This window comes from Onychomys torridus, chromosome 16 (genome assembly GCF_903995425.1).
Source record: "Onychomys torridus chromosome 16, mOncTor1.1, whole genome shotgun sequence".
NCBI lineage: Eukaryota > Metazoa > Chordata > Mammalia > Rodentia > Cricetidae > Onychomys > Onychomys torridus.
In genome coordinates, this window is record NC_050458.1 from 62,265,305 (window position 1) to 62,288,969 (window position 23,665).

Consider the following 23,665-nt stretch of genomic DNA (forward strand, 5'->3'; position numbering starts at 1 on the left):
TGCTCTCCAAGATGGAAACCCATTGGAGAGGCTGCAGGGGAGCACTGTAGATGATGTGCACTGATTGTGTTGGGCAAAGGTTGGAAAGGGTTCAGAGACTTGGCCAGTGCTCCAATCCAGGAGGGCTCTGTACACCATGGTGTGAGGATGCCGGGCTTTATGGTGATTTAAGTGTTTTGAGGATGGGAGTGATTTGGTTGGTTAAAGATTGTAACAGACCCATTTGACTGCTGTGAAGAAAGATAACCTGGTCAAATGGGGAAGCAGAGGTCTGTGGCTGCTGCCCTGGCCGGGTGGGGCTGAGGGGGAAGCTGCCTAGTTCCACGTGTGTCAGTGGATAACTGGAGATGCCAAGCGAGAGGCAGGCACAGTCAACAGTCACCCTCACAGCCAGGGTGGAGCAGCTCCACGCAGTGGTACCTTTCACTGTGATAGGAACAAACCAGGAGAAAGAATTTGGGTTGGGGGGACGTTCTGGGATTCCACGTGGGATCTGTGAAGCTTGAGAGTTTATCATACAACCAAGCGTGAGTCTGTCAAGCAGGCGTTTGCACAAGAAGTCTGTGCTCGGAGAGTTTGGGGATGAGGACCAATGTAGGAGTCATCAGGGTTTAGACTAACACTGTCCAGTACATATACAATGCACCCTGTGTATACATACAGTATACTAATATTATAATACTAATATATTATATAATATTATATTAATCATATCCTTAATAGTAAGAGAGCAGGAGAAATTAATTTTGACCGTGTGTTTTATTTAACCAAGTACACCAAAAGAATCTTACAATTTTATCATGTCAAAATGTAAAAATGTCAATGAGTAATTTTCTGCTTTAGTGTTTGCATGGCGCTGAAGATTGAAGGCAGAGCCTTGTACGTGCTGGGCAGGTGCTCTACCCCTGAGCTACATCTCCAGCCCTTTTACATCATTTTTAAAACAGAAAAACTGTAACAGACACATAATAAGGGTAAGTGTTTATGGTTACCAAGCAATGCTTCAATAGGTGTCATCCATACCTCAGAGGTAATAGCGTGTGTGTGTGTGTGTGTGTGTGTGTGTGTGTGTGTGTGTGTGTGTGGTGGGTGGTGAGTGTTAGCACAGGTCTCACTTCAGTCCAAAGGACTCAGTGAGGGGCAGTAGTGACAGAAGAGAAGAGGAACCCAAGAGGCCCGAGGCTGAGCCCGATGGAACTCCAGCACTTGGTTCCCGAAAAGTGTGGAGGACGCCAAGAGAACGCAGACGGGGTGGGAATATTCAGGGACTGCCAGGGTACAGGGACTGAAGGGAGCAAGTACTGAAGACCCATTCATGTCATGCTGTAGCTATGACCCAGGTTTTAAAGGTCCATTCTAAAGCTATGAGGGAGGGAGAGACCTCAGATGAAGAGGACATGAGGAGCGTGTGGGGACCCAGAAGTCAAGCCATCTGCAGTGTGGAATGTTAGTAAAGGGTTAGAGGAGATTAGGACCAGGGCCCAACCACAGTCTGGGCAACGTCATGTGACGCTGCAGCAAGACCAGACTTAGCAGGGGAGATGAAAGCTCGGCTTGAGTAGAGTGAGGATGCTTCTGCTTTTCAGTGTCTGTTCACTGTGCGCTTCCTCCTGCTTCCCCTGCAACCTCGTCTGCCGTGACAGTTGAAGGACTCTATGATGACTCGCCCAACCCCCCAACATACACAACCCCAAGGGTCCAGAACTTGGTAGTACAGGTTCACCTGGCAGTGAGGGCTAGGTAGGCCCGAGGACTGCTTGCAAAGCATATAAGCAACTGTTTCTCCTTCCCATCTCTCTCAGCGGATGGAAAACATCATTCCCACCCTTCCCCCCACAAACATTGAAGTGAGCTTCCTCCTTCTGTGACTGTCTGCCCCATGTCTCTGCCCCATCCCTTTACAGCTAAACTCCAAAGACTTCTCTGTGTCAGGCATTCACTATTGCAGCCATTGTGTGGCTTTGTACTGAAGAGAGACACAGATACGGGACATTTCTGTTACCACAGAATGTTCTAGAAGGCACTGGTAGACCAGGAAGCAGGGCTGGGCGTGTGAGTGCAGCTTAATGGAAGGATGGGTAGAAAATCTGTTAGTTGAGAGTGAGGAAGGGAGGTTGTAAGTCTGAGAAGAAAGTGCATGGTAGGAAATAAACTTCCCAGAGAGGAAGGACAGTGAGTGGATAAGGGGGGAGAGAACTGACAATGAGTGAACCCTAAGGGACTGAAAGAATACTTTTCCTTTTTCTTGGCCTGATTATGCAAAAACTGGAATCACTGTGTTTTAAAATATTTTATTAATTCTTTGAGAACATCATACACTCTATTTTGATCATACTCACCCCGCTTCTCCCCCAGTTCCTCCAGATCCACCCCCTACCCTCCACCCCTGCGTGTCTCTCTCTGTCTCTCTTTCCACTGAGTCCAATTTGTGATACCCATATACTCATGAGTATAGGATGCTCCACTAGAGGGTGATCTCCAGCCAGGGGTCCTAGCCTTAAAGAAAACTGCCTCTTCCTCCCCTAGAAGTCATGAATTGTCAAAGCTTTTCAGTTAGGGGTAGGTGCTGGTGAGCCCATCCCCCTTACATGGTAGGTAGAGGTGACTGGCCTGCTTGTGTGCAGATCCTGTGCAAATAACCACAGCTGCTAGGAACTCAGGAGTAGAGTGGTCCTGTCATGTCCGGAAGACACCATTTTCCCAGCCTTCCCCGACTTCTGGTTCTTAGCACCTTTCAGCCCTGTCTTCCATGACGGCCCCTTAGTGTTGGAGGAAGGGTTGCTGTGCTTTATTTTATTAATTATTATTGTCATTTGCAAGGCTGCCTTCAAAGCAGCTCTCCCTAAGCTTGGCCAGCCTTGGTGGGAGATGAAAGGATAAGCCCATTTCTAGCTACCTCTTCCTGGGTAATCACTGTAAAACCAGAGGTTGCTGAGAAATCCCACAGCCAGGTGCTCACAGCCACAGCCTGTGCCAGGAAGGGCAGAGGGGAGGCTTCCTGGAGATGTTTTGTAGTGGTAAGTTATGGAAACTTTCTCACTCAAGGGCCTTTTGATTTGTTTTTCCTCGCTCTACTCTGGGGCTTTTGATTTTAAGAAACAGAAACCAACATAATCGAACTTAAACAAGAAAAGAAGACAGATTTCTTCAGCACAGAAGTGTATCCCTAGCTCCCCTCACATTAGGGGGCGGGGAAGGAGTCAGGGGGCCCTGTAAGTCATCCCCTTTGCCTGAAGCAAGTTTCTCTTTCTCAGCGACACCACAAAGAAAAGGGGGCATTGGGAAGCCCACCTTGGCGGGTGACAGACCCCAGCCACCAGCAGCTGTGTCCATGCGCGTGCACCAAGATGGAGGACACAGCAGAAGAACAGCTGTGCATGGACAGAAGTGAGCCAGTCAATCCTGATGCCAGACAGGGAACATGCACACCAACAGAGGAGAGGAAGGGCATCACCCAGAGTAGGTACATGAACCCAAGGAAAGCCCCGGACTGCTCAGAAATGTCCGGTCTATGTGGCCTGCCAATGGACCTTACTTTTACTTTGCCTTGCCCTTAATTAAAGAATTTTTAAACTCTTTAATTAATGGAGGAAAAGAATCTGAAGGGATGCTAGGGAGCTTTTTACCTTCTTTCAACCATTCCTATAAATACGGCTTCCCATCTTTCCAGTCTAGAGGCAGGAGTTTGCTTTCTCTGCAGAAGACGTCCGTTTTCTCCACAGGATTTCAGCACACGGAGACACAGGAGCGACACCCATCACACCTCTTTAGTTCTAATTAACCACCCCAGAACAAGTGAATGTCTCAGTCACTGATTGGCAAAATTTAGCGCAGCTGCCCAACAAGAGAGGACAGGACCAGAGGAGGCAAGACTGGCTCTGGTCCCATCCCCCAGGGCATGGGCAGTTATCTCAGCCTTCCTGGATGCTCCTCTGTGGGAAGGCTTCTTGCTTTGCTCCCTCCTTGGCAAAGCCTGAAGTGAGCGTTGAGCACGCCAGCTTTCCTACCCTATGTGGGGTCATGAATTAGGGCTGATGCCTCAAGCTTTTTGGAGGCTCATAGTTGACTTGGAACAGCTGCCCAATGCTCAAAACCATTGGAAACACTGTCCGCTCCTAGTCCTTTCTGTGAGGAAATACCACATCAATAATTCCCTTTGAGTGGCATCTTAGCTTTAAAGTCTTCCATGGGCTATATTGCTGGGGTCCAGCCTCAGCTCGGGTTCAGGTCCTGAGACCGGGAAGGGGTGGCCAGGGAAGGAAAACTTCTGACCACCAAGTGGGTTGCACTCAAGCAGCCCCGAATAGCTCAGGCTGTCTTTATTTATCCTTGAACAGAGTTTTTCTTACCAAGGTTACATGAACAGCTCTATTACTAGCTTCTATTTCTTTATAAAATATATCACAACTTAAGGACTACATCGTGATCATTATGAAAGCCGCCATTGTTCCCCTTTATGCTTCCCCAAATACCCTTCTCAACCCCCTGCATAACCTTATTCTAGACATAGAGTTCAGCATTTTTGCAGGTTTGACTACATACTGAGCCAGACACATCCTGCTCTCCCAGCAGTTAGTCAGCTGGCAGAGACTTGTAGTTACAAAGTTCAAAAGTAATAGACATAGGCACAATGCTTTAAGGACAACAATATTCAAACCCAGACAATTCTTTCATGACTGTAAGGTATATTTTTATACAGTTCCCTTTTCTACAAGAGGGTCCCATGTCTCAATCTCTCTGTAAAAGGCAGACCTTGATAAAGCACACTTTCCCCATCCCACTCTACCATACTTCTTCCACCAACATAAGCTCCTATGTATGGTAAAGATGGATCTACCCAGGCCACATTTTGCACTGTATTTTTCCCTCTTGGAGCATACCAGATCCTACCAATGATTCTGTGTTTGGTGTCCAGGGAACTTACTCTCAACAGTCAGCACCATGTGTATTCCTGAGGCTTTCTTCTTTAATGCTTTTTAAAGAAGCATTAACCCTCTGCTGAAACTTAGGGGGGAAATATTTGAAAAGGTACACAATTTCCAGGGGAAATTAGAGTCGTTGCATGTGTGACTGACAAAGTATAATGGGAAAGAGAGAGAGAAGAGCCTTCAAGCTGCATGAATTTTGCAAATTCCTACGCTGTCCCGTGGACTACTGGTCCTTGCCAAAATGAGAGTCCACAGCTGCCTTGCCCCGAGGAAACCCTGTCGGACAGGTAGTCCTATGCTGGTCTGAGACTAGGCTGCATGACTCATGACACTTTATCCTTTTGTTTCTCTTCCCAGAGATGACTTCTCTTCCTTCTCCTCCTCAAACTGCTCTTCCTTCTCCTCTTCACCCTCCTCCTCTTCCTCTGAATACTTGGAAGGGTCTAACCATGTGCAAGCATGTGCACAGCACTAAGGGTCTGTTCCCAACCTCTTCCCCTGAACTATGAGGTCAAGCCAATGGCAAGCCAAGTCTTTATCAAATGTATATTATGTTCCTGAATGCCTCTGTCTGCTATGTGACATCCCCCGCCCCAAGCAACTTACTAGTATAACATTATTTTGTTAATCAAGAGAAATCTTTTCTAACATTGCAGTAGCAACTTAGCCCCAGAATCTCACTGTATTTGACACGGTGAAGATATCCTTCATATCCGCAGTCTGAGATGAGACTGTGAGTGTTCAGGGCAGCTGGCCTGTGGTGAAGCCGTTCAGCTGCCTGTGAGTATCTATCTTTGCATCTGTCGACTCCGCCCATGACCTCAACAACCCACTGACAAGGGAAGCCACCACAGAGGAAACTGACAGTGCTTTTCAAACCTTTGACCCAAAGCAGACACATCACCGCTGCTCAAAGCCGCTTGGCCAGGATTAGGCAGTCCTCCAGCTCCACCTAACCGGGAGGGCGCTGGACATTTGCGGGAGCTGTGAGGTCACATAGCCATCTCTTCCCTAGCAGAGCCGTCTGATCAAAGCAATAGCTCCTTCTAGGTTGAAACTGGCATGGGGGAGAAATAAAACTGTAAGGAGATAATCTAGTGAGATTTGGGGGTCTGATTATTCTCATAGCATAGGCGGTGCTGTCCTGATGAATACAGGGACATGTAGGAAAACAGGAATGAGTGAAACACAGCTTGATGTCCTGGCAGCACTTGTAATCCCAACCCAAATACCACCAGGGATGCTCTGGACACTGACATGAGGCTCCAAAGTTCACATGGGATGATAAAGGAGTGAGAACAGCCAGCGAGAGTGTGAACAAAATCAGGAAGGAAAGGACAGGAAATACACATTCACATTACAGAGATGCTGTGGGGAGTAAGGCAGCTTCTAATGGAGAGCAGGGATCTCAGAGACAGCCCCAAATGCCCTTGAGAATTTAAAATGTAAAGTCGTGTGTTGTCACCCAGAAAATAAAAACAATTCAGAAATGGGGTAGCAAACAAGTCATTAGGGAGAGAAAAGTACTAAAATATTTTACTTCTATGTCCAACTAAATTCTACATGAATCAGTAGCTGAAATGCAAGACATAAAGCCAGAAAAAGGCTAGAAAAAAAAAGTCTTTTTTTTTTTTCCTCTCAGAATTTTGAACTGGGAAAGATCGGGAGACATCATGGACAAAATTGGCTCCCTCACTCACATAAAAATTAAAATGGTTCTTTTGGTGGGTGCACGCGCGTGCGTGCGTGCGTGCGTGCGTGCGTGTGTGTGTGTGTGTGTATGTGTGTGTACATCTGGAGGTCAGAGAACATGTAGGAGTTGGTTCTCTTCTACCATGTGACTTCTAAAGATCAAACTAAGGTCATCAGCCTTGACCCACTGAATCGTCTCATGGATCATGAAAAAGACTATAACTTCTGAGCCATTATAGAGGTCCATGCTTGTAATACTAAAGCAGTGTTGAAGGAAGACTTCTGATTAACTGAAGACCTAACATTCTAGTTGGATGGGTCAATCATCTGGCTAAAGGACCACCCCCAGGAAGGACAGTGTGCCCCTAGGAAGGATACTCTACCCCCAGGAAGAACAGTCTACTCCTAGGAAGGATGCTCTACCCCCAGGAAGAACAGTCTACTCCTCGGAAGGATGATCTATCCCTAGGAATGACAGTCTACCCCTAGAAAGGATGTTATACCCCCAGGAAGGACAGTCTACCCCTAGGAAGGATGCTCTACCCCTAGGAAGGACAGTCTACCTCTAGGAAGGATGCTCTACCCCTAGGAAGGACAGTCTATTCCTAGGAAGGATGCTCTACCCCAGGAAGAACAGTCTACTCCTAGGAAGGATGCTCTACCCCTAGGAAGGACAGTCTACCTCCAGGAAGGATGCTCTACCCCTAGGAAGGACAGTCTACCTCTAGGAAGGATGCTCTACCCCCAGGAAGAACAGTCTACCTCTAGGAAGGATGCTCTACCCCTAGGAAGGACAGTCTACCTCCAGGAAGGATGCTCTACCCCCTGGAAGGACAGTCTACCTCTAGGAAGGATGCTCTACTCCCTGGAAGGGACAGTCTACCTCTAGGAAGGATGCTCTACCCCCTGGAAGGATAGTCTACCTCTAGGAAGGATGCTCTACCCCTAGGAAGGACAGTCTACCTCCAGGAAGGATGATCTATCCCTAGGAAGGACAGTCTACCTCTAGGAAGGATGTTATACCCCCAGGAAGAACAGTCTACTCCTAGGAAGGATGCTCAACCCCAGGAAGAACAGTCTACCTCTAGGAAGGATTCTCTACCCCCTGGAAGGACAGTCTACCTCTAGGAAGGATGCTCTACCCCCCTGGAAGGACAGTCTACCTCTAGGAAGGATGCTCTACCCCTGGAAGGACAGTCTACCTCTAGGAAGGATGCTCTACCCCTAGGAAAGCGAGCTTACCTTAAGCTATGCTGAAGGGCAAGGCAGAATTCCTTTAGTGAGATATTGTACTTTTCCCTCCCAGAATTCCTGCCCTCAGCAGTCTGTCCAAGTCAAGCTGTGGTGAGGTCTGTTGGATCTCTCCCCTCTGAGTCCTGAGATCTAACTATTCCTGTTCCTTTTCTTCTGTCTTTTAAGCCCCCAGATGTTAGCCAGACCCCAGTGTTCTCTTCGTTTGTTTTGGCACTTTGGGCTTTCTTACTTACTTTCTTACTTGCTCTCTGAAATGCCCCCTCGCCATGTGACTGACCTCCACGCCAGCTTTACTCACATGCCTGTTTGTTTTTCCATCCCTCCATTCTCCTCCGAGAAACTGCCTGCCTTGAGTAGTAAGTGTAACATGAATCTTAAAGAGTCTTACTAATAAGATCAAATCTGAGGCCAGTTATTGGGGTGAACGCTGGAAGATCAGAGAAGCAGAACAAGCCACAGTTTCCTCACCTCGCCAGTTCCTCAGCTGGTCTTGTTTCCTCAGACTGCAAGCTTCTGTGTCCTCATCCCAATGGCTCTCAGCTGAACTGTGCTGCTCCAAAGCCTGAATGCTAAACCAGCCAAATGCTTAACTAACTACATGCCTAACTAACTCTGGTGCCTGGTTTTCACGTCTTATATATCTTTCTACTTTCTGCATCACTCCCTGGGATTAAAGGCATGAGTCACCATGCTTAGCTGTCTCTAAAGTGGCCTTGAACACACAGAGATCCACTTGGCTCTGCCTCCCAAGTGCTGGGATTAAAGGTGTGCACCACCACCGCCCAACTTCTGTTATGGCTTACTCTTCCCATTTTCTAGCCACCATTTTTGGCTTTGTTCTAGTGGCTGTCTGTTCTCTGACCCCAGATAAATTTATTTCAGGGAACACACAATATTTCAGGGAACACATACCACCACAAATAAGTGTTAATAAAATTCTCCTCACACTTCTGCTTGAGTCTCTCCTTACTTTTTTTTTCTTTTTTCTTTTTTTTATTAATGGCACCAAGAACCCTGAGAGAACCTTAATTTCCTTGAATCACCTGGCAATCGGGAATGGACATCCAACATTTTCTAATAACAGTAATTCCAGATCTTGGGAAGCTGAGGAGGGAGAACCATGGGTCACAGGCCAGCATGGGCTACATAGTAAGACTCCATTTCAAAGGGGAGGGCAAAGAATACCCTAAAGTCAAGAAATAAATTTCAGAATAGAAAAAAAAAAGTGTTTGTGATTTGTAACAGGAAGCGGGTTAAAAATTAGATGGCTCAGTGGTTAAGAGCACCGACTGCTCTTCCAGAGGTCCTGAGTTCGATTCCCAGCAACCACATGGTGGCTCACAACCACTTGCAACTAGATCTGGTGCCCTCTTCTGACCTGCAAGGACACATGCAGGCAGAACACTGTATACATAATAAATAAATAAACCTTAAAAAAAAAAAGAAAGAAAAAATTTTAAGTCTGCAAAGAGATCTGAAAAATCAGCAACAGAAAAAGAGAATAATTTCACAGATAAATAGGGAAAAAAATAAGAATAACAAAAGTTACAGCAAAGAAAAACCAATACATAGATTAAAATATTTCGGTCTTTTTAATATCAAAGAAATGCAAGATAAACAAGATACAGCTTTTAATTTACAAAAAGCTTAATTTACAAAAGTAAAGTTTTGACCATACTCAAGAGTGTGGGAAAGAGGAACTCTGGTGTATTGTTAATGGAATGCAGACTTCTGCAGCTTCTTGTTAAAGCCGTTTGGCAATAACTGTTAAAATATAGAGTACACACTCTCTCTTTGATTCAGCAGTTCTCCTTCTAGGAAAATTTCCCCTAGAAACATTTGTACCAGGAGCTAAATACAGACTGTACCTGAGCAACATGCACTGTTATTTGTGGTAGTGAAAAATTAGACAGAGCTGGCATGGCGCACGCCTTTGATTCCAGCACTCAGAGGCAGAAGCAGGTGGATCCCTGAGTTCTAAGGCCAGCCTGGTCTACACAGGGAATACCAGGTCAGCCAGGGCTGTACAGTGAGACCCTATCTCAAAAAAACCCAAATAAACAAAAAGTACCCACTAGATGAAACCCACCAGGAGAGGTAAACTACTATGCTCTGTAAAGTGAGCCAGACATCAGTGTGAAGAGTCAATGCATATAAAAAATAAAACATAATACAGTACCATGAAAAGGAAAAATTCTAAAAATTATATTTGATTTAATATTCACATACAAGTATGTATATGTATATTCATATACATATAAATTTCTGGCTAAAACCAAACAACACCTATGGTTATGTTTAGCTATTGTCACATTCCATGAGGATGTATAAATCAGGAAGTAGGCTTTTACATTTGATGCTCTACTCATTGGAACTGTTTCTTAATTTTGTATATACTTTGTAAACTTGTAAATTAATTATTAATGGGTGTGTGTGTGCTTGTGTGTGTGTGTGGTGTATGAGTGGAGGTGTGTGCATGCCACGATGCACATTTGGATGTCAGAGGACAATTTCTAGAAGTTGGTTCTTGCCTCCCATTTGTTTTTGAGCAGAATCTCTCTTGTTTCCGCTTCCCATTGTGCTCTAGGAATCTGTCTGTCTTCCTGTGTCTGCCTGCTGTCTACAGATGCTTTTTCCCATATGTTCCAGGAATTCAGCTCAGGTCATAGGCTTGTGCAACAAGCACATTTACCTGCTGAGCCATCTTGCTGTATTTACTTATTTTTGAGACAGCCAAGACTGACCTGGAGCTTTTATGTAGTCTAGACTGGCTCCAAACTTGCCTTTCTCCTGCATCCATTTCTTGAGTGCTGGGAATACAGACACACAGCACCACCTTCAGCAGAACTTTTTAAACTTGTAAATATATTACTTCATGAATAAAATCCCAAGATTTAGATCACTAATCCTTCCATGCAATTATCGGTTTTCTATTTTAACATTTCAATTTGTCTCTAAAAAGAGATCAGCAGGACAAAAAAAGAACACCAAAGTTGGTCACTCACAGCATGTTTAAGAAGCATATTCAGCGAGCATCACAGTCACAGAGGGGATCCACAGCCAGCAGCAGCAGTCAGTCCTGGTGTCCAGGTGCACTGCAAGGAAAAGACAATCCCCAGGTAGCCTTTCTCTAGCAACCTTCTGAAACCTAACCAAACCAGCAGACACAAGCCCAGCTGATAGTAGCAGAGGTTGTAGATACTTGAGTGCAGCCAAGGTGGATTCAGTGCCCGGGCACTTACAGAGTATTCTCACCAAGTCCCCATGCTCCATGCAGTAGGGGCACATGACCAGTTCCGCTCTCCCAGGGAAAACAAGCCTTGCAGAGCAAAACTGGGAAGTTTAACAAGAGACAGCATTTTCCATGCTGACTCCACCCCAAGGGTCTGTGTGTCCTCGAGAAAGTGACTCCACGTTCCCCGGTAGCAAATGTCAATGAACTCCCACACAGTGTTATCCAGGAGATTAAGTCAGTTTTATTTAACACACTGCCTGCCATGTTGTAAGCTCACACTCAACCCTAGCCATATTTCTTGTTGTTATAGCTTTTTTATACTATTCTGTGCTTCACACAGCTTCTTTCCATGCCTCCTTCACGTCTCTTAATCTCCAGAGCTTCTGCTTCCTTGAGCCCTACCCCTGCTGGTTCCCCAAGGCTCAGAACCTCTGTTGCACCTTGTCCATTCCCATCTTCCAATCTTTCGTCTGTGCTTGCTTCCCACAACAATGCTCTGTAGGCACCACTGGGGTGGGGTTACCCCTCAGTCCCAGTATAGCCTTGTGCTCCCATTTTACCGTACTTAGGAAACTGCAGTACAGTCACTGCTTAAGTCTCCGACAGTCACCACTCACCTGTTAGGGGTGTTGTCCTCCCTCCCTCCCTCCCTCCTTTCCTCTCCATGTGCACACATATGTGCAGACACATTCGTCCATGCTTGCACATAGTGCCAGCAGTCAATGTCAGGTGTTCAACCTTTTTCTTGAAAGGTGCATGCTTTAACAAACCTGGCTTATTTTCATGTGGGTGAAGACCCAAACTCAGGTTCTCAGGCTTGCACTGCAAGCCCTGTGCCTGCTGAGCCATCCGCCTGTATTTTCTCCATCTGAGTCTCTTCCAGTGCTTAGCACACAACCTGAGGACAAACGTTTGTTAAATGGTAACAAAGAGGAGGCAGCTCCCACGCCACTTGTCCCGGGCCTTCTGCCAACCCTTCCCAGAGCCTTCCTTTTGGAAACTAAGGTATAAGTTAGGCAAATGAAATTGCACCTTTATTAAGTCATTCTTGTTATTTGCTCATATTATTTTTCTACTGGGTGCTAAGACCTCCGTAGTTCAAAAGACAAAATTATAGAAAATTATTTTTAAAAAGCTAATTGGCTGGGGCTTGAGAGATGGCTCAGTGTTCAAGAGCACTTGCTGCTCCTGCGAAAGTCCTGGGTTTGGTTCCTAGCATTCCCATCAGCATCCATACTGGGCACCTTACAACTACCTCTTCCAGCTCTGGGGATCTGATGCCCTCTTCTGGAGTTCAGGGGCACTGCGAGCACCTAGTACACCTACTACATACAACTCAGACACACGCAAATATACATAGACAATATTTTCAATGTAATTGGCTTTTCTTTGGTGATTCTAGAGTTGGGCCGTATCATCTCACTTAACAAAATGGAGCACATTTTCTGATGAGGTAAGAGGAGGAGGTTGGCTTCATTATAAGCAGAAAGAAGCTGGAGAAAGGCCACAAAGTAGATTGGTTATGTTGAAGTCACTCCCCTTCTAGAATTAAAGCAGAGTCCCCGTCCTTACAAGGGTCCAGGTAAGGCCATCCTGGGATACTGTGAAACATTGGTTCTTCATCGTTTTATGATGCACAACTCCTGAAATCTTGGGATCTCCAGAGTGCAGTGAGCTGATTAATGGCCTGATAGTCTGAAGGTAGCTCCAGAGGGGATCTGATGTAAGAAAGACCAAGGCAGACCAGAGGACTAAAATTTCCCATCCCCAACCTCTGGAAGGCAAGAGGAACGAAAGGGTAAACTGATAAGCTGTCGATAATTCAGTCAACCAAGCTTGTGTGATGAAGCCTGCACAAAATGACTGTCTCCAGGGAGCATCCTGAGAACTGAGGACAAGATGGCCCCTGGAGGTAGCTATGCCTGCCCTTCTGACAGTAAGGCTCATATCCATATCCTTGCAATCAAGTGGTAAACATGAGTGTTTTCAGGATTTCTGTGAGCCCCTCAAGCACATTAATTGGGCCTGAGTTCAATTAAATTGAGGAAATGCAATTTATAGTGTGTTCTCCAGCAGGTCAGGTACAAGAGCCTGAGGCTTGTGGCTCTCATCTGAAGTGTGGGGTACAGGACAATCATGAAGCCTCACCCTGTGGGATCTGATGCCCTCTCCAGGTAGTGTCAGAAATGAACTGGAAGCCCCAGCTGGCGTCTGCTACAGAACTGATTTCTCATTTGCTGGGGTAAAAATTCCACAAATGAGCTCTTGTGTGAGTGTTTGGCAGGAAAAAAATAAAACAAATCTGAATTTCCCCTACTAACTGGCCGCTCTAACTTTCCTGACTTTGGATTTTAATTTTAAGCCTCGGCATTGCAACCTTCAGCTGACTATGTAGCACCAGACACAAGCGACTCCATGTTGGTCTGCTCTGCTGGGCCTCACGCAGAAGCTCAGTCGGCAGCAAAGCCTCCCAGAAGCTTTGTTTAACAATGGTAAACAAAATCAGGAACCTTGCCTCTAGTAGTTCTAGAAACTGCTGGAAAGAAAAAGCAGCGATGAGTTCTAGAATAATAAAAGCAAACCGAAGGTGATGACAGAGAGCCATGAGGGTCTGAGGGGGCCTCTGTGGACGTGACCTCAGGCTGGGCTCCAAAAGGCAGTAAAGACCAAATTGTGAAAAAAAATAAATAAATCAGGAGCAGAGCAACAACTTGAAAGGCAAGAGAGGGAATGAAGCTGCATTTTTCGGCAGGAGAAAAGTCAGAGACCTGGATCCCGCCCTTCACTGAGGAGGTCAGGAGTCAGGCTCCATCTGGTAGACTCTTAGACCACAATAAGGCATCTTGACGTTTGTTCTGCCCACGACAGGAAGCCACCGCAAAGCTTTCAAAAGGGAAGATGGTGGACTGACTTCGCCTATGCGGGTCACCGTGGCCTTTTTACAGGGAGCAGAGAGGCACTGGGGCGTCACAGCAGCGCAGTGAGACGGGGCAGCATGGAGCTGGAGACGGGGCAGGTTTACGCCATCTTGGAGAGGAGATCCCACTTGTTGATGAGGTGGTAACAAAGGACAAGAGGGATCCAGGTTGATTCCAACTCAGACGGGAGAAAGTATTCAGTTGATGGGGCCATGTCCTCACTGGGTGAAGGCTGGAGGGGAAACTGACTGGAAGGACAGAATGAAAGGAGCCAAAGGCCCTGTTTGGGTCACGAGAGTTTGAAGGTGTCGGGACATTTAAGAAGAAACTGAAGGCTGCCTGTGGTGCTCGAAGACAGGAGCTGTGGACAGGTCAGGTTGGAATTCCAGATCTACCAGCCACCTGCTAAACATAGTGGGGAAGAGGTCAGGCAAGGGTGGGCTGAAAGGAGACAGGGAGGAAGGGGGGTGATGGGGGAGACAGTGAGAAAGGTCTCAGATCAGGTGTAGATATTCCCAAGGGAGGAGCCTGAGGCACTGCAAGGGTTTAGCTGCCTGTGGTGGTGCACACCTGTAATCCCAGCACCAAGGACGTTGAGGCCAGCCGGAGCTACATATGTGGTTAAAACCAAAGGGAGGAGTGGAGATGTAGCCCGATGGGAAGAGGTTTGCCTAGCATGCACAAAACTCTGGGCACGATCCCCATCATCGCACAGACAGGGCATGGTGGTGTCAGCCTTCAACTTCAGGAGATGGGGGTATCAGGAGTTCAAGGTCACTTTAAACTACATCATGAGTTTCAGGCCAGTCTAAGAAACTCAAGACTCCACCTCAAACAAACAGAACCAAAGAGACGCGGGAAGTGACTTTAAAGGAAACCGTTCTAGGAAGGCTGTGCTGCAAAAACTGAGGAAGCAGCCGACTGGTCAGCCCTGTCTCCGGAGGTAAACATTCAAACACAGAGAGTGGACAACGGGAAGGCTACAGTCCTGTCTTAAGTTTTAATTACTGTACTTACGAGATCTATAAAAACAAAAATGCCCCTAACCTGTGAGCCCCACTTGCCCAAGGACGGATAACTTCTGGGAATGCTGGGGGCTGTTGCTCCTGTAAGATAACAAGCTACACGTACTCGCTTCTGTAAACAAGCTTGGTTGCCCCAACTGCACAGGACGTGCTGGATCACACGTAGGTGGGAGGTACGTAGGCAGGAAGTACGGCAGGATGTATGCTTGCCTCCAATTGGACGAAGTCAGGAAGTAATAGCCTTGTAGGGTTGGCCTTTATGTTAGTTATTAGGCGCTAGAAACACGTCCCGAACACAAGACCACGAAAGAGTTTTATTAAAGAGGATAGAGGTGACAGGCCTGGATGAAACACACGTGGGTGAGGAGAGAAGGGGGGGGAAGGGGGAAGGGGGAGGAGGAGAAGGACTGAGAGCCTGAGCGCCTGAGAGAGTAATGCAAGGTGGCGCCAGCTTTTTAAAGGTTGGGCCGCGCATGCGTACAGGGACTCCTGTGTGTACTCCACGCATGCGCGTAGATTACATGTAAGTATCTATCATTCCCGACTCTCATGTTTTAAAAAAGAAAAAAATGTGGATAGATGGGTATGGGACGCCGTTTCTATCAAAGACTGCTTCAGGCTGAATGATGGACGTTGATTGGTTTTGGGGGGGGAGATGGGGAATGATAGATGGGGGGAGATGGGGAAGACGACTCCTGAAGTTCTGGGATGAAATCTTGTAGCTGTGTCCATCCTCCATGGTGTGGCTGGGAACCTTCTATCTGACAAAACACTGGTGACATAAAAAGCTTAGAGAAATGACTCATTATTATTTCGTTTTTGGAGCTGACATCTATCTGAGGTAGATCTGTCTGGTTGGAGACATGTTAAAGGTGGCTGTGATGTTTAAGTACTCTGGTTGGTTTTTTATCTGAGACAAGCCTCATTTGAGGTGGTTTATTTAAGGCACCTGTTTGTTTTGCTAGTTTAGCGTTTGGGAAACACAGGTGATCAGTTACTGAGTATTGAACGGTTACAAACTGTTATAACCTTACCGCCTGGATATTTTGATGGTCTCTTTTGCCTCCGGCTCTATGTGGCCCTAGTTGGGAAATTCCTCTGGAGCTTGAAAGTGGAAGAGAACTTATTTTTTTAATTAGGTACAAGGCAAAGATCGTGGCCCTGTCTGTATGCACATGAGAAACACAGGCGGTAACTTTGAAATGAGACAATGAGCTCTTATCTTAGTTGGAAATCTTTTTCATTAAGTAACTTTGAAAGTGCAATTAAGTCTGGTGAGGGAAGGCTGTCCTCTGTTCCCGACAATAGAAAGAAGGAGTGACTTCCTAAACTCCCAGGACTGAGTCAATGGCTCTGGTGTCCAGAAGGAAGGAAACTGATTGCTCCCCTGCTGAGTTCTGGGTTCCCTGCTGTGTCTGTAGCCAAGCCTAGGTTTGCTGGAGGTCTTAGCTTGCTGTACCCATGCGTCTTGGCGCCTGGGGGCAGTCAGCTGACTGGTTGTCTTTCTAGACAGCACAAGGGCAGGGCATTCGCTAGCCCATGGCCTTTTTTATTTAAAACAGGGACCCAACAGCTTTCAGGAGTCAGCGAGTGCCAGCATTTGGCAATTTTGTTTTTGGGCTTTTTCCCTGACACACCTTAAATGCCATAGATGACTCTTTTGACCGTGGGGTCAGGAGCCTTGTTCTCCAGATACTTAACTTTTAGCCGGGAACAAGAGATGGATTTTACTCTATGTCCTGAATTTTTCCTGACGATTGGTGGCTTAAGGACAGCTTTTGGAAGGATCTGCCAGTAGGCAGACTGTAAACCGATCCTTTGGAAGACTTGCCTGAGGCTATAAGCTGATTTCCTTTGGCTTAGGAGCCATCCCAATTATTGTAAACTTAATTGTTTAGATCTCAGCTACTTTTAGACCCGTCTGTGGTTCTCAAGGCAGTTTGAGAATGAGTGGGTGGAGTTAAGGTGAGTTAGGGCAATTCTTAGGAACCGCCCAAGCCTGCGCATTTGAGCCCGCCCACCAATGGCGCGAAAGTCAGACAGAGGTTACACGTGGCAGACGCCTTAGTGGGAAAGGAAAGGGTTTAGAGCTTTAGCAGAAAGTTTGGAGATGAAGCAACTCTTATTTTAACGTTTAATGGCTGAAGTACCTGCCATACTGTTATGTGGTCAGGTTTACCGGTACCGCAAAGCTGTTAAGCGGCCAGATTTATCGGTACCGCCCCATCCGCCAAAGTAAGTGGGTGGTATCCGCCCTCTGTCTCATGGCTGTAACTGAGTGGAAAATAAAAAATTAAAATAACAAACCGGGATCAGACTTCAACTCAGGCGTCCTGAGAATGAAGTAAGATCTAAGCTCAGCTAAAGTCCCCCACTTTCGTCAAGGGATGGGAGGAGCTGCAACTGTGCTGCCGTGGATCCACCCAGTAGACCCCAGACGCCATTTTTGCTCCGAGCAAGAATGTGCCTGCCAATGCCAGCACAGCCTGGACAACCCCCGGGATTGTCCGTCGCAAACATATACCTCAGATTTCAGCCATTAGAACAGCAGACTCACTGTGAAAAAATCGTGGCGGTATCAATAATGGAAAGCCGCACTTCTCGTGGCTGGCCACCATCCGCGGCGGCCAGCAGGAGGTGCGTGCTGGTTGGCGGAAGAATCACAAGCCATGGTTACCTTTTTAGAGCTTTTAGAGAGAGAGAAAGCTAAGATAAAGAGCAACTCTTTCCATTTGCCTGTTTGCTGGTCAGAATTAGATAACTCCCGTAAAAGATTGGGATTTTTTGTTATTTTTTAAAGCATACTTGGGCCGTCTCTCAGTACAGAGACGGATAAGCTTAGGAATCTGTAAGTAGGGCTGATCGAGTTGGAAAACTTATTTCCCATGTCCGCAGCGGAGAGGCAAAAAAATAAAAAATTAAAAAAACAAAACGTGATCTAGAGGTCCGATTTTGGGCGTCCCCAAATATCAAACATAGATCTGTTCGGGCACAAGCCGCCTTATCAGCTCGTCAGCCGATAAGCGGGGGCCTGGTCGAGTGAAGGAAGGCCTCCCCAGGAGCCTTTCTCACGGTCAGCCACCCCGTCGGGTGCGAAGACCGTGCCGGCTTCACACGACCCCCGGAACGCACCTGACAGTGGTGGTCCCTTCACGAAATATCTCAAGCTGCAGACGTGGGAAGTGGCTGGAAATCCGGGCCCGCAATGGGGGCCAGCGGTAGCCAGTAAAGAAAAGGGGAAAACTCACCAATCAGAAGCGGTGTTGCATGCGGATTTGTGCGACCAGGCAAATGGAGAGTGGTCTGTCGCGAACGGAGCAGAGTTCCCGGTGTGTGTAGCGCAGTTTACGTCCCGGTTCCCGGGTTTCCAGGCACAGAGTGCCCGGAAGCGCCCGTTTTCGCACGGCACCAAAATGTTAGTTATTAGGCGCTAGAAACACGTCCCGAACACAACAAGACCACGAAAGAGTTTTATTAAAGAGGATAGAGGTGACAGGCCTGGATGAAACACACGTGGGTGAGGAGAGAAGGGGGGGGGGAAGGGGGAAGGGGGAGGAGGAGAAAGACTGAGAGCCTGAGCGCCTGAGCGCCTGAGAGCCTGAGAGAGTAATGCAAGGTGGCGCCAGCTTTTTAAAGGTTGGGCCGCGCATGCGTACAGGGACTCCTGTGTGTACTCCACGCATGCGCGTAGATTACATGTAAGTATCTATCACTTTATAACTACCAGACTAGTGTAATTTATGACCTTGACCACTTTCTGGAAATCTCAGGTATGGATGAACATACCTGTGTCAGTGTCCATCATCCTGGCCAGTATTTAATAAAGCTTGCTTCAAATTTGCCTCAAAAATTGTGGTAGTGATTTTATTCTCTCTGGGTGGGATTGACATTAGGAAGAAGGACAAGAAACGGTACTCTTCCGGGTTCTGAGTTGAAAACAGAACCAGCTAACGCCCTGGGTTGAGAGTGAAGCTGGCGCCGGACTGTGGTCAGATGATGGCGGAGTGTGTGCGCAGAAGAGATGAAGAAACAGTTAAGTCCCACAGGGTCCGCTTCCTCAGGAAAGCTCAAGAGAAGGACATCACGGAAACATGGGGAACAGGGAAGCAGGGCCTTGGTGCTCTGAGGACTGAGAAACTAAAATGCTTCCTGAGGGAGCTATAACGAAAAGAAGAAGCAAGGGACGGTAGGCAGGTCTGCAGACACCCGGCACAGCCAACGGATTCATGGTGTTAAAGGGAGACTGAGTTCTACGTTTTCATTTTGTCATCTTAGCTGAGTAGGGTGGGTACTGTGGAGGGGCCCCCAAACAGCTTGGCCACACAGCTTCCATGCCAGGCTTAGAGGCCCAGGCACAGCTTCTGGACAGGCTTACTGGCAGACAACACCCAGATCCAGGAAAAGCCATAAGCTGACATCACCCGGGGATCCACCCAGGGATGGGGAAGTACCTGACATTCCAAACCTTCCAACCGTTAGATAAGGTGGCCAGCTGTCCCTGAGTCTAGCACACACCTGTTTTTGTTTTACAGATACTCCTAGACAAATGTCAGCCAATCAGGGTCCTGAACCCTGGAAATCCCCCTCACCCCAACCTCTGCTATGATAAAAATTCTACCCTGCCTGAGCTCAGGGCTCTCTGCTCTCACTGCTGCATAGGACAGAGAGACTAAGCACAGAGCTTGAAAATAGAGGCTCTTTGCTCTTACACGCAGGATTCGGTCTCTGTGGTGGTCTTTGGGGGTCCCCGAGATCTGGGCATAAAGCGTACTAACCATCCAGAAATATTGTCCCAGCATGTACTTTCCAGGAACAGATCTGGCCTGTAGCTGCTGCCAAATAAAGGAAAGCGTTTTGCCAGCACTGTTTAATTGTCTCTCAGCTTCCATTCTTTCCTCTCTCCTCCTCAGTCGCTCACACAGCCCACGAGCGCCACGGAAACTGAACTCCTCTCCAAACCCAGGAAAGGATGCTGATCGTCAGACTCAATCAATACTTGCTTTCCTTTTAATGACAACTGTGAATTTCTCCACAGTGCACACAATGCCAACAGGGACCAGCGAGAGCAGGGACATCTGGGAGAGTCCAGAGTGAACATGAACATGGGGGGCAGATATGAGGAGTGGGGGACAAGGGAGCCAGGTAATCAAATGGCTGGATTCTAGGAAAGAGCCACTGGGGGAAAGGTGAGCCCTGCCCAGTGCCTGGGCTGGAGAAGTTTAGGGTAGTGGTGGGGTGTGCCAGCCAGGAGGACTCTTAACAGGTAGGGACTAAGGGATGCTGGGAGAACCTGGCAGCCAGGTCGGGTTCACTTTGATATGTTAAACAGGCACCTCAGTTTGTCCAGGGTTTGAGACCTAACAATGACCTTCTTACACTACATTTGCTGTGTTTGAGGTAGTGCCTCTTTATTTAAAACTGGAAAGCAGAACCAGGTAAGTCAGCCTTGGTATGTCTACTACTTGTGGCCTTAGCACCCTAGTGGACACAGCAGTTTCTACAGCTTGTGAGGAATCTCCAGATCGGCTCTGCTGAAGGGAGCAGGTGCCCAGGCATGGTCCGGGTGCTGGCTGGAGATCCACTGGGTAGGCTTGCCAAGAGGCAGCTATGTTTGTCCACAAGCTGGTTTTGCCAGTAGCACTCGACTTCACAATGGTATAAACGGGTGAAAGGAGTCAGGGAAGGGACTGGCCTTGTAGAAAATCCAAACTGAGTGCTTTCAATAAACAGTAAAAGAAACAATACTCTTTGAGCTACTTACAGATCAGACAACTATAAAATAATGGGGACACTGAAGACTTCTGAACTAGAAAAGATTGCACTCTGACCTTGCTTTAACAATGCCAGGACTAGAAACCTACCACATCAAGTCTTTCCTTCCCCAATCTCGTTCTTTTGAAATGGTCTCATGTAGGCTGGCCTCAGGCTCCAAGCTCCCTATGTAGCTGAGAATGGATCTAACTTCTGATCCCTCTACCTCTCAAGTGCTGGGATGACAGGCATGTACCACCACACCTGACTCAATGTTTACTTCCTAAATGTCCATCCAGCACTCCAGTTAGGTGCCATGTATTTAAAAGAGGCTGTTTGGCTTCTCTGTATTTTAATTACTATAATGCTCCGTGTTTTCTCTTTTCCTACTTTCACAGATTTCCCAGCTAGCCTCGAGCTTGATAGCCTCCTGTAGACCTGTCCCCCATTTTACTCAGCTCCCTGTGGTGATATTTTATCTGTGTACCCCAATAAAGCTTATCTAGAGATCATAGGAAAAAGCCAGCCACTGTAGTAAACATAGAAGTCAGGCAATGGTAGCACATGCCTTTAACCCTAGCATTCAGGAGGCAGGGATCTATCCAGATCTCTGTGAGTTCGAGGCCACACTGGGAACAGAGCCAGGCATGGTGGCACACGCCTTTAATCCCAGCACTAACCTTGGAGGTCTGGAAGTTTGTTCAGGCAGGCAGAGCTGGGTGGAAAGAGGAGGTGATGTAGCTGGGCAGAGAGAGGAAGTGAGATTGTAGGGACTGAAAGGCATATAGGTGTGGGTATACAGGAAGCAGGTCTCTTTTGGAGGCTGAGGAGTCGGTAAGGTGAGGTTGGCTGCGGCTTGTTCTATTCTTCCGATCTCTTGGTTTTCACCTCAATATCTGGCTCCGGGTCTTTTATTAATAAGACAGTTTAGCAATTCACCTTACAGCTCCCATTTCATCTAGGCAATGATCTTGAACTACTAACCTTGAGCCCCCTCCTTCTCCACCTTATTGGCACAGCATCAACTCTCTTCTTTGGAAAATCCAGGGCCGACCACACCTCTTGGGTCTTTGACACTTTTCTCAGATTCAAGCACTCACAAGACTGGTAATCAAAGGGTTAACATGGAGGTTACTATTTTATATATATATATATACTATTACTATTACTATAGCAGTTGGCCCAACTCTGCCCCTTCAGTTTCCAGATGAAGACCTGAAGATGCTGACGGCATCACAGGTGACTGGAATAGACACCCCCTTCAGCACGCTTAGCTTTTCCTCATCATCCCACCTAGTAGAGCCCATGGATTCTACTTAAGGGAATGGGTGAGGCTGAGAGTCAAGCTAAGTGATGCAGGAGCAGGGCTGGTTCCATTCCCCACTGTGGCTTCTCAGGAAGATTATAGGAATGTTCACTAAGGGGAAATTGGAGGCTTTTAACTGGGACACCTGGGGCTCCCAGGGGACATTTAACAGCACATAGAGACATTTTTGGTTGTCTCACAGGTAAGGGTGCTACTGGCACCGTGTGAGTAGAGTTATACCAGTGACAGGGTCTCCCTCAGCAGGGACTGACTCGGCTCAGTATCCACGGAACCAAAGGCGAGGGGCTCTGCTGCTGTAAGTCTGGACACACATAACCCTCACCTTCATTGCAAAATGTAAGCCCAGGCTTTCCGAGACATGGTGACAAAGAGCATGGTAACAGAGGGCACAGGGTGGGGAAGGGTGCAACACCCAATTTCTAGTCCTGACCTGATGAGAGCTTTGGAGCTTGGGAAAAGTCATTTGTCATGTCTCTATACTCCTTTTCTTCGTATGACTAGGGCAGCTTTGGATTGGACAAGATTCCCACAATGGTGAGCCAGTGGTCCACAGGACTCAATTAGGGCCATCCTGCTCAGTGGAACATTGTCAAGGATGTCCAGGAGATCCGTGTTTGCACACTGGCTTGTTGTAGGAGAGTTTGAGATTTCTCCTCCAATTAACAAAGAAAATCCATAATCATTACAGAAACCTGAGGAAGTATGTGATGATATTTTATTTGTTCTCCAACAAATAAAGCTTGCCTGGGGATCAGAGGAAAAAACCAGCCACTATATTAAACATAGAGGTCGGGCAGTGGTGGTACACACCTTTAATCCTAGCATTTGGGAAGCAGAGATTCATCCGGATCTCTGTGAGTTCAAAGCCATACTGGGAACAGAGCCAGGCAGTGGTGGTACACGCCTTTAATCCCAGTGCTAGTTAGCCATAGAGGTCTGGAGGTCTGTACAGACAGACGGGAAGTGACAGAGCTGGGCAGAAAGAGGAGGTGAAGTAGCTGGGCAGAGAGGAAGTGAGATGGCAGGGCACAGAACGGTATATAAGTGAGTGTACAGGAAGTAGCTCTCTTGAGGCTGAGGATTTCAGTCAGAGGATTCGTGGAAACAGGATTGGTTGAGGAGTTGGCGAGGTGAGGTTGGCTGTGGCTTGTTCTGTTTCTCTGATCTTTCAGTGTTTACCTCAATATCTGGCTCTGGTTGTTGTTGTTTTTTTTTAATTAATAAGACCATTTAGCAATTTGTGTTACAGAAATACAGGTTAACACAAAGAGAAGGGAGAGAAATAGCCTATATTCCTTAAAAGGACATTTGTTCTATAGGCAACCAGACACCAAGCCCCACTATTTTTAAGATGTTTGTCACATAATAACTGAATGGTACACAACGTAACCTTTCAAAACACACACACACACACACACACACACACACACACACACACACACACACACCCCATGTAATAACTGGCCAAGGAAGCTGGTATATCCACCACTTCAAACTTATCAGTGCTCCAGCTATTTTGAAAAAAAGGTGGAGAC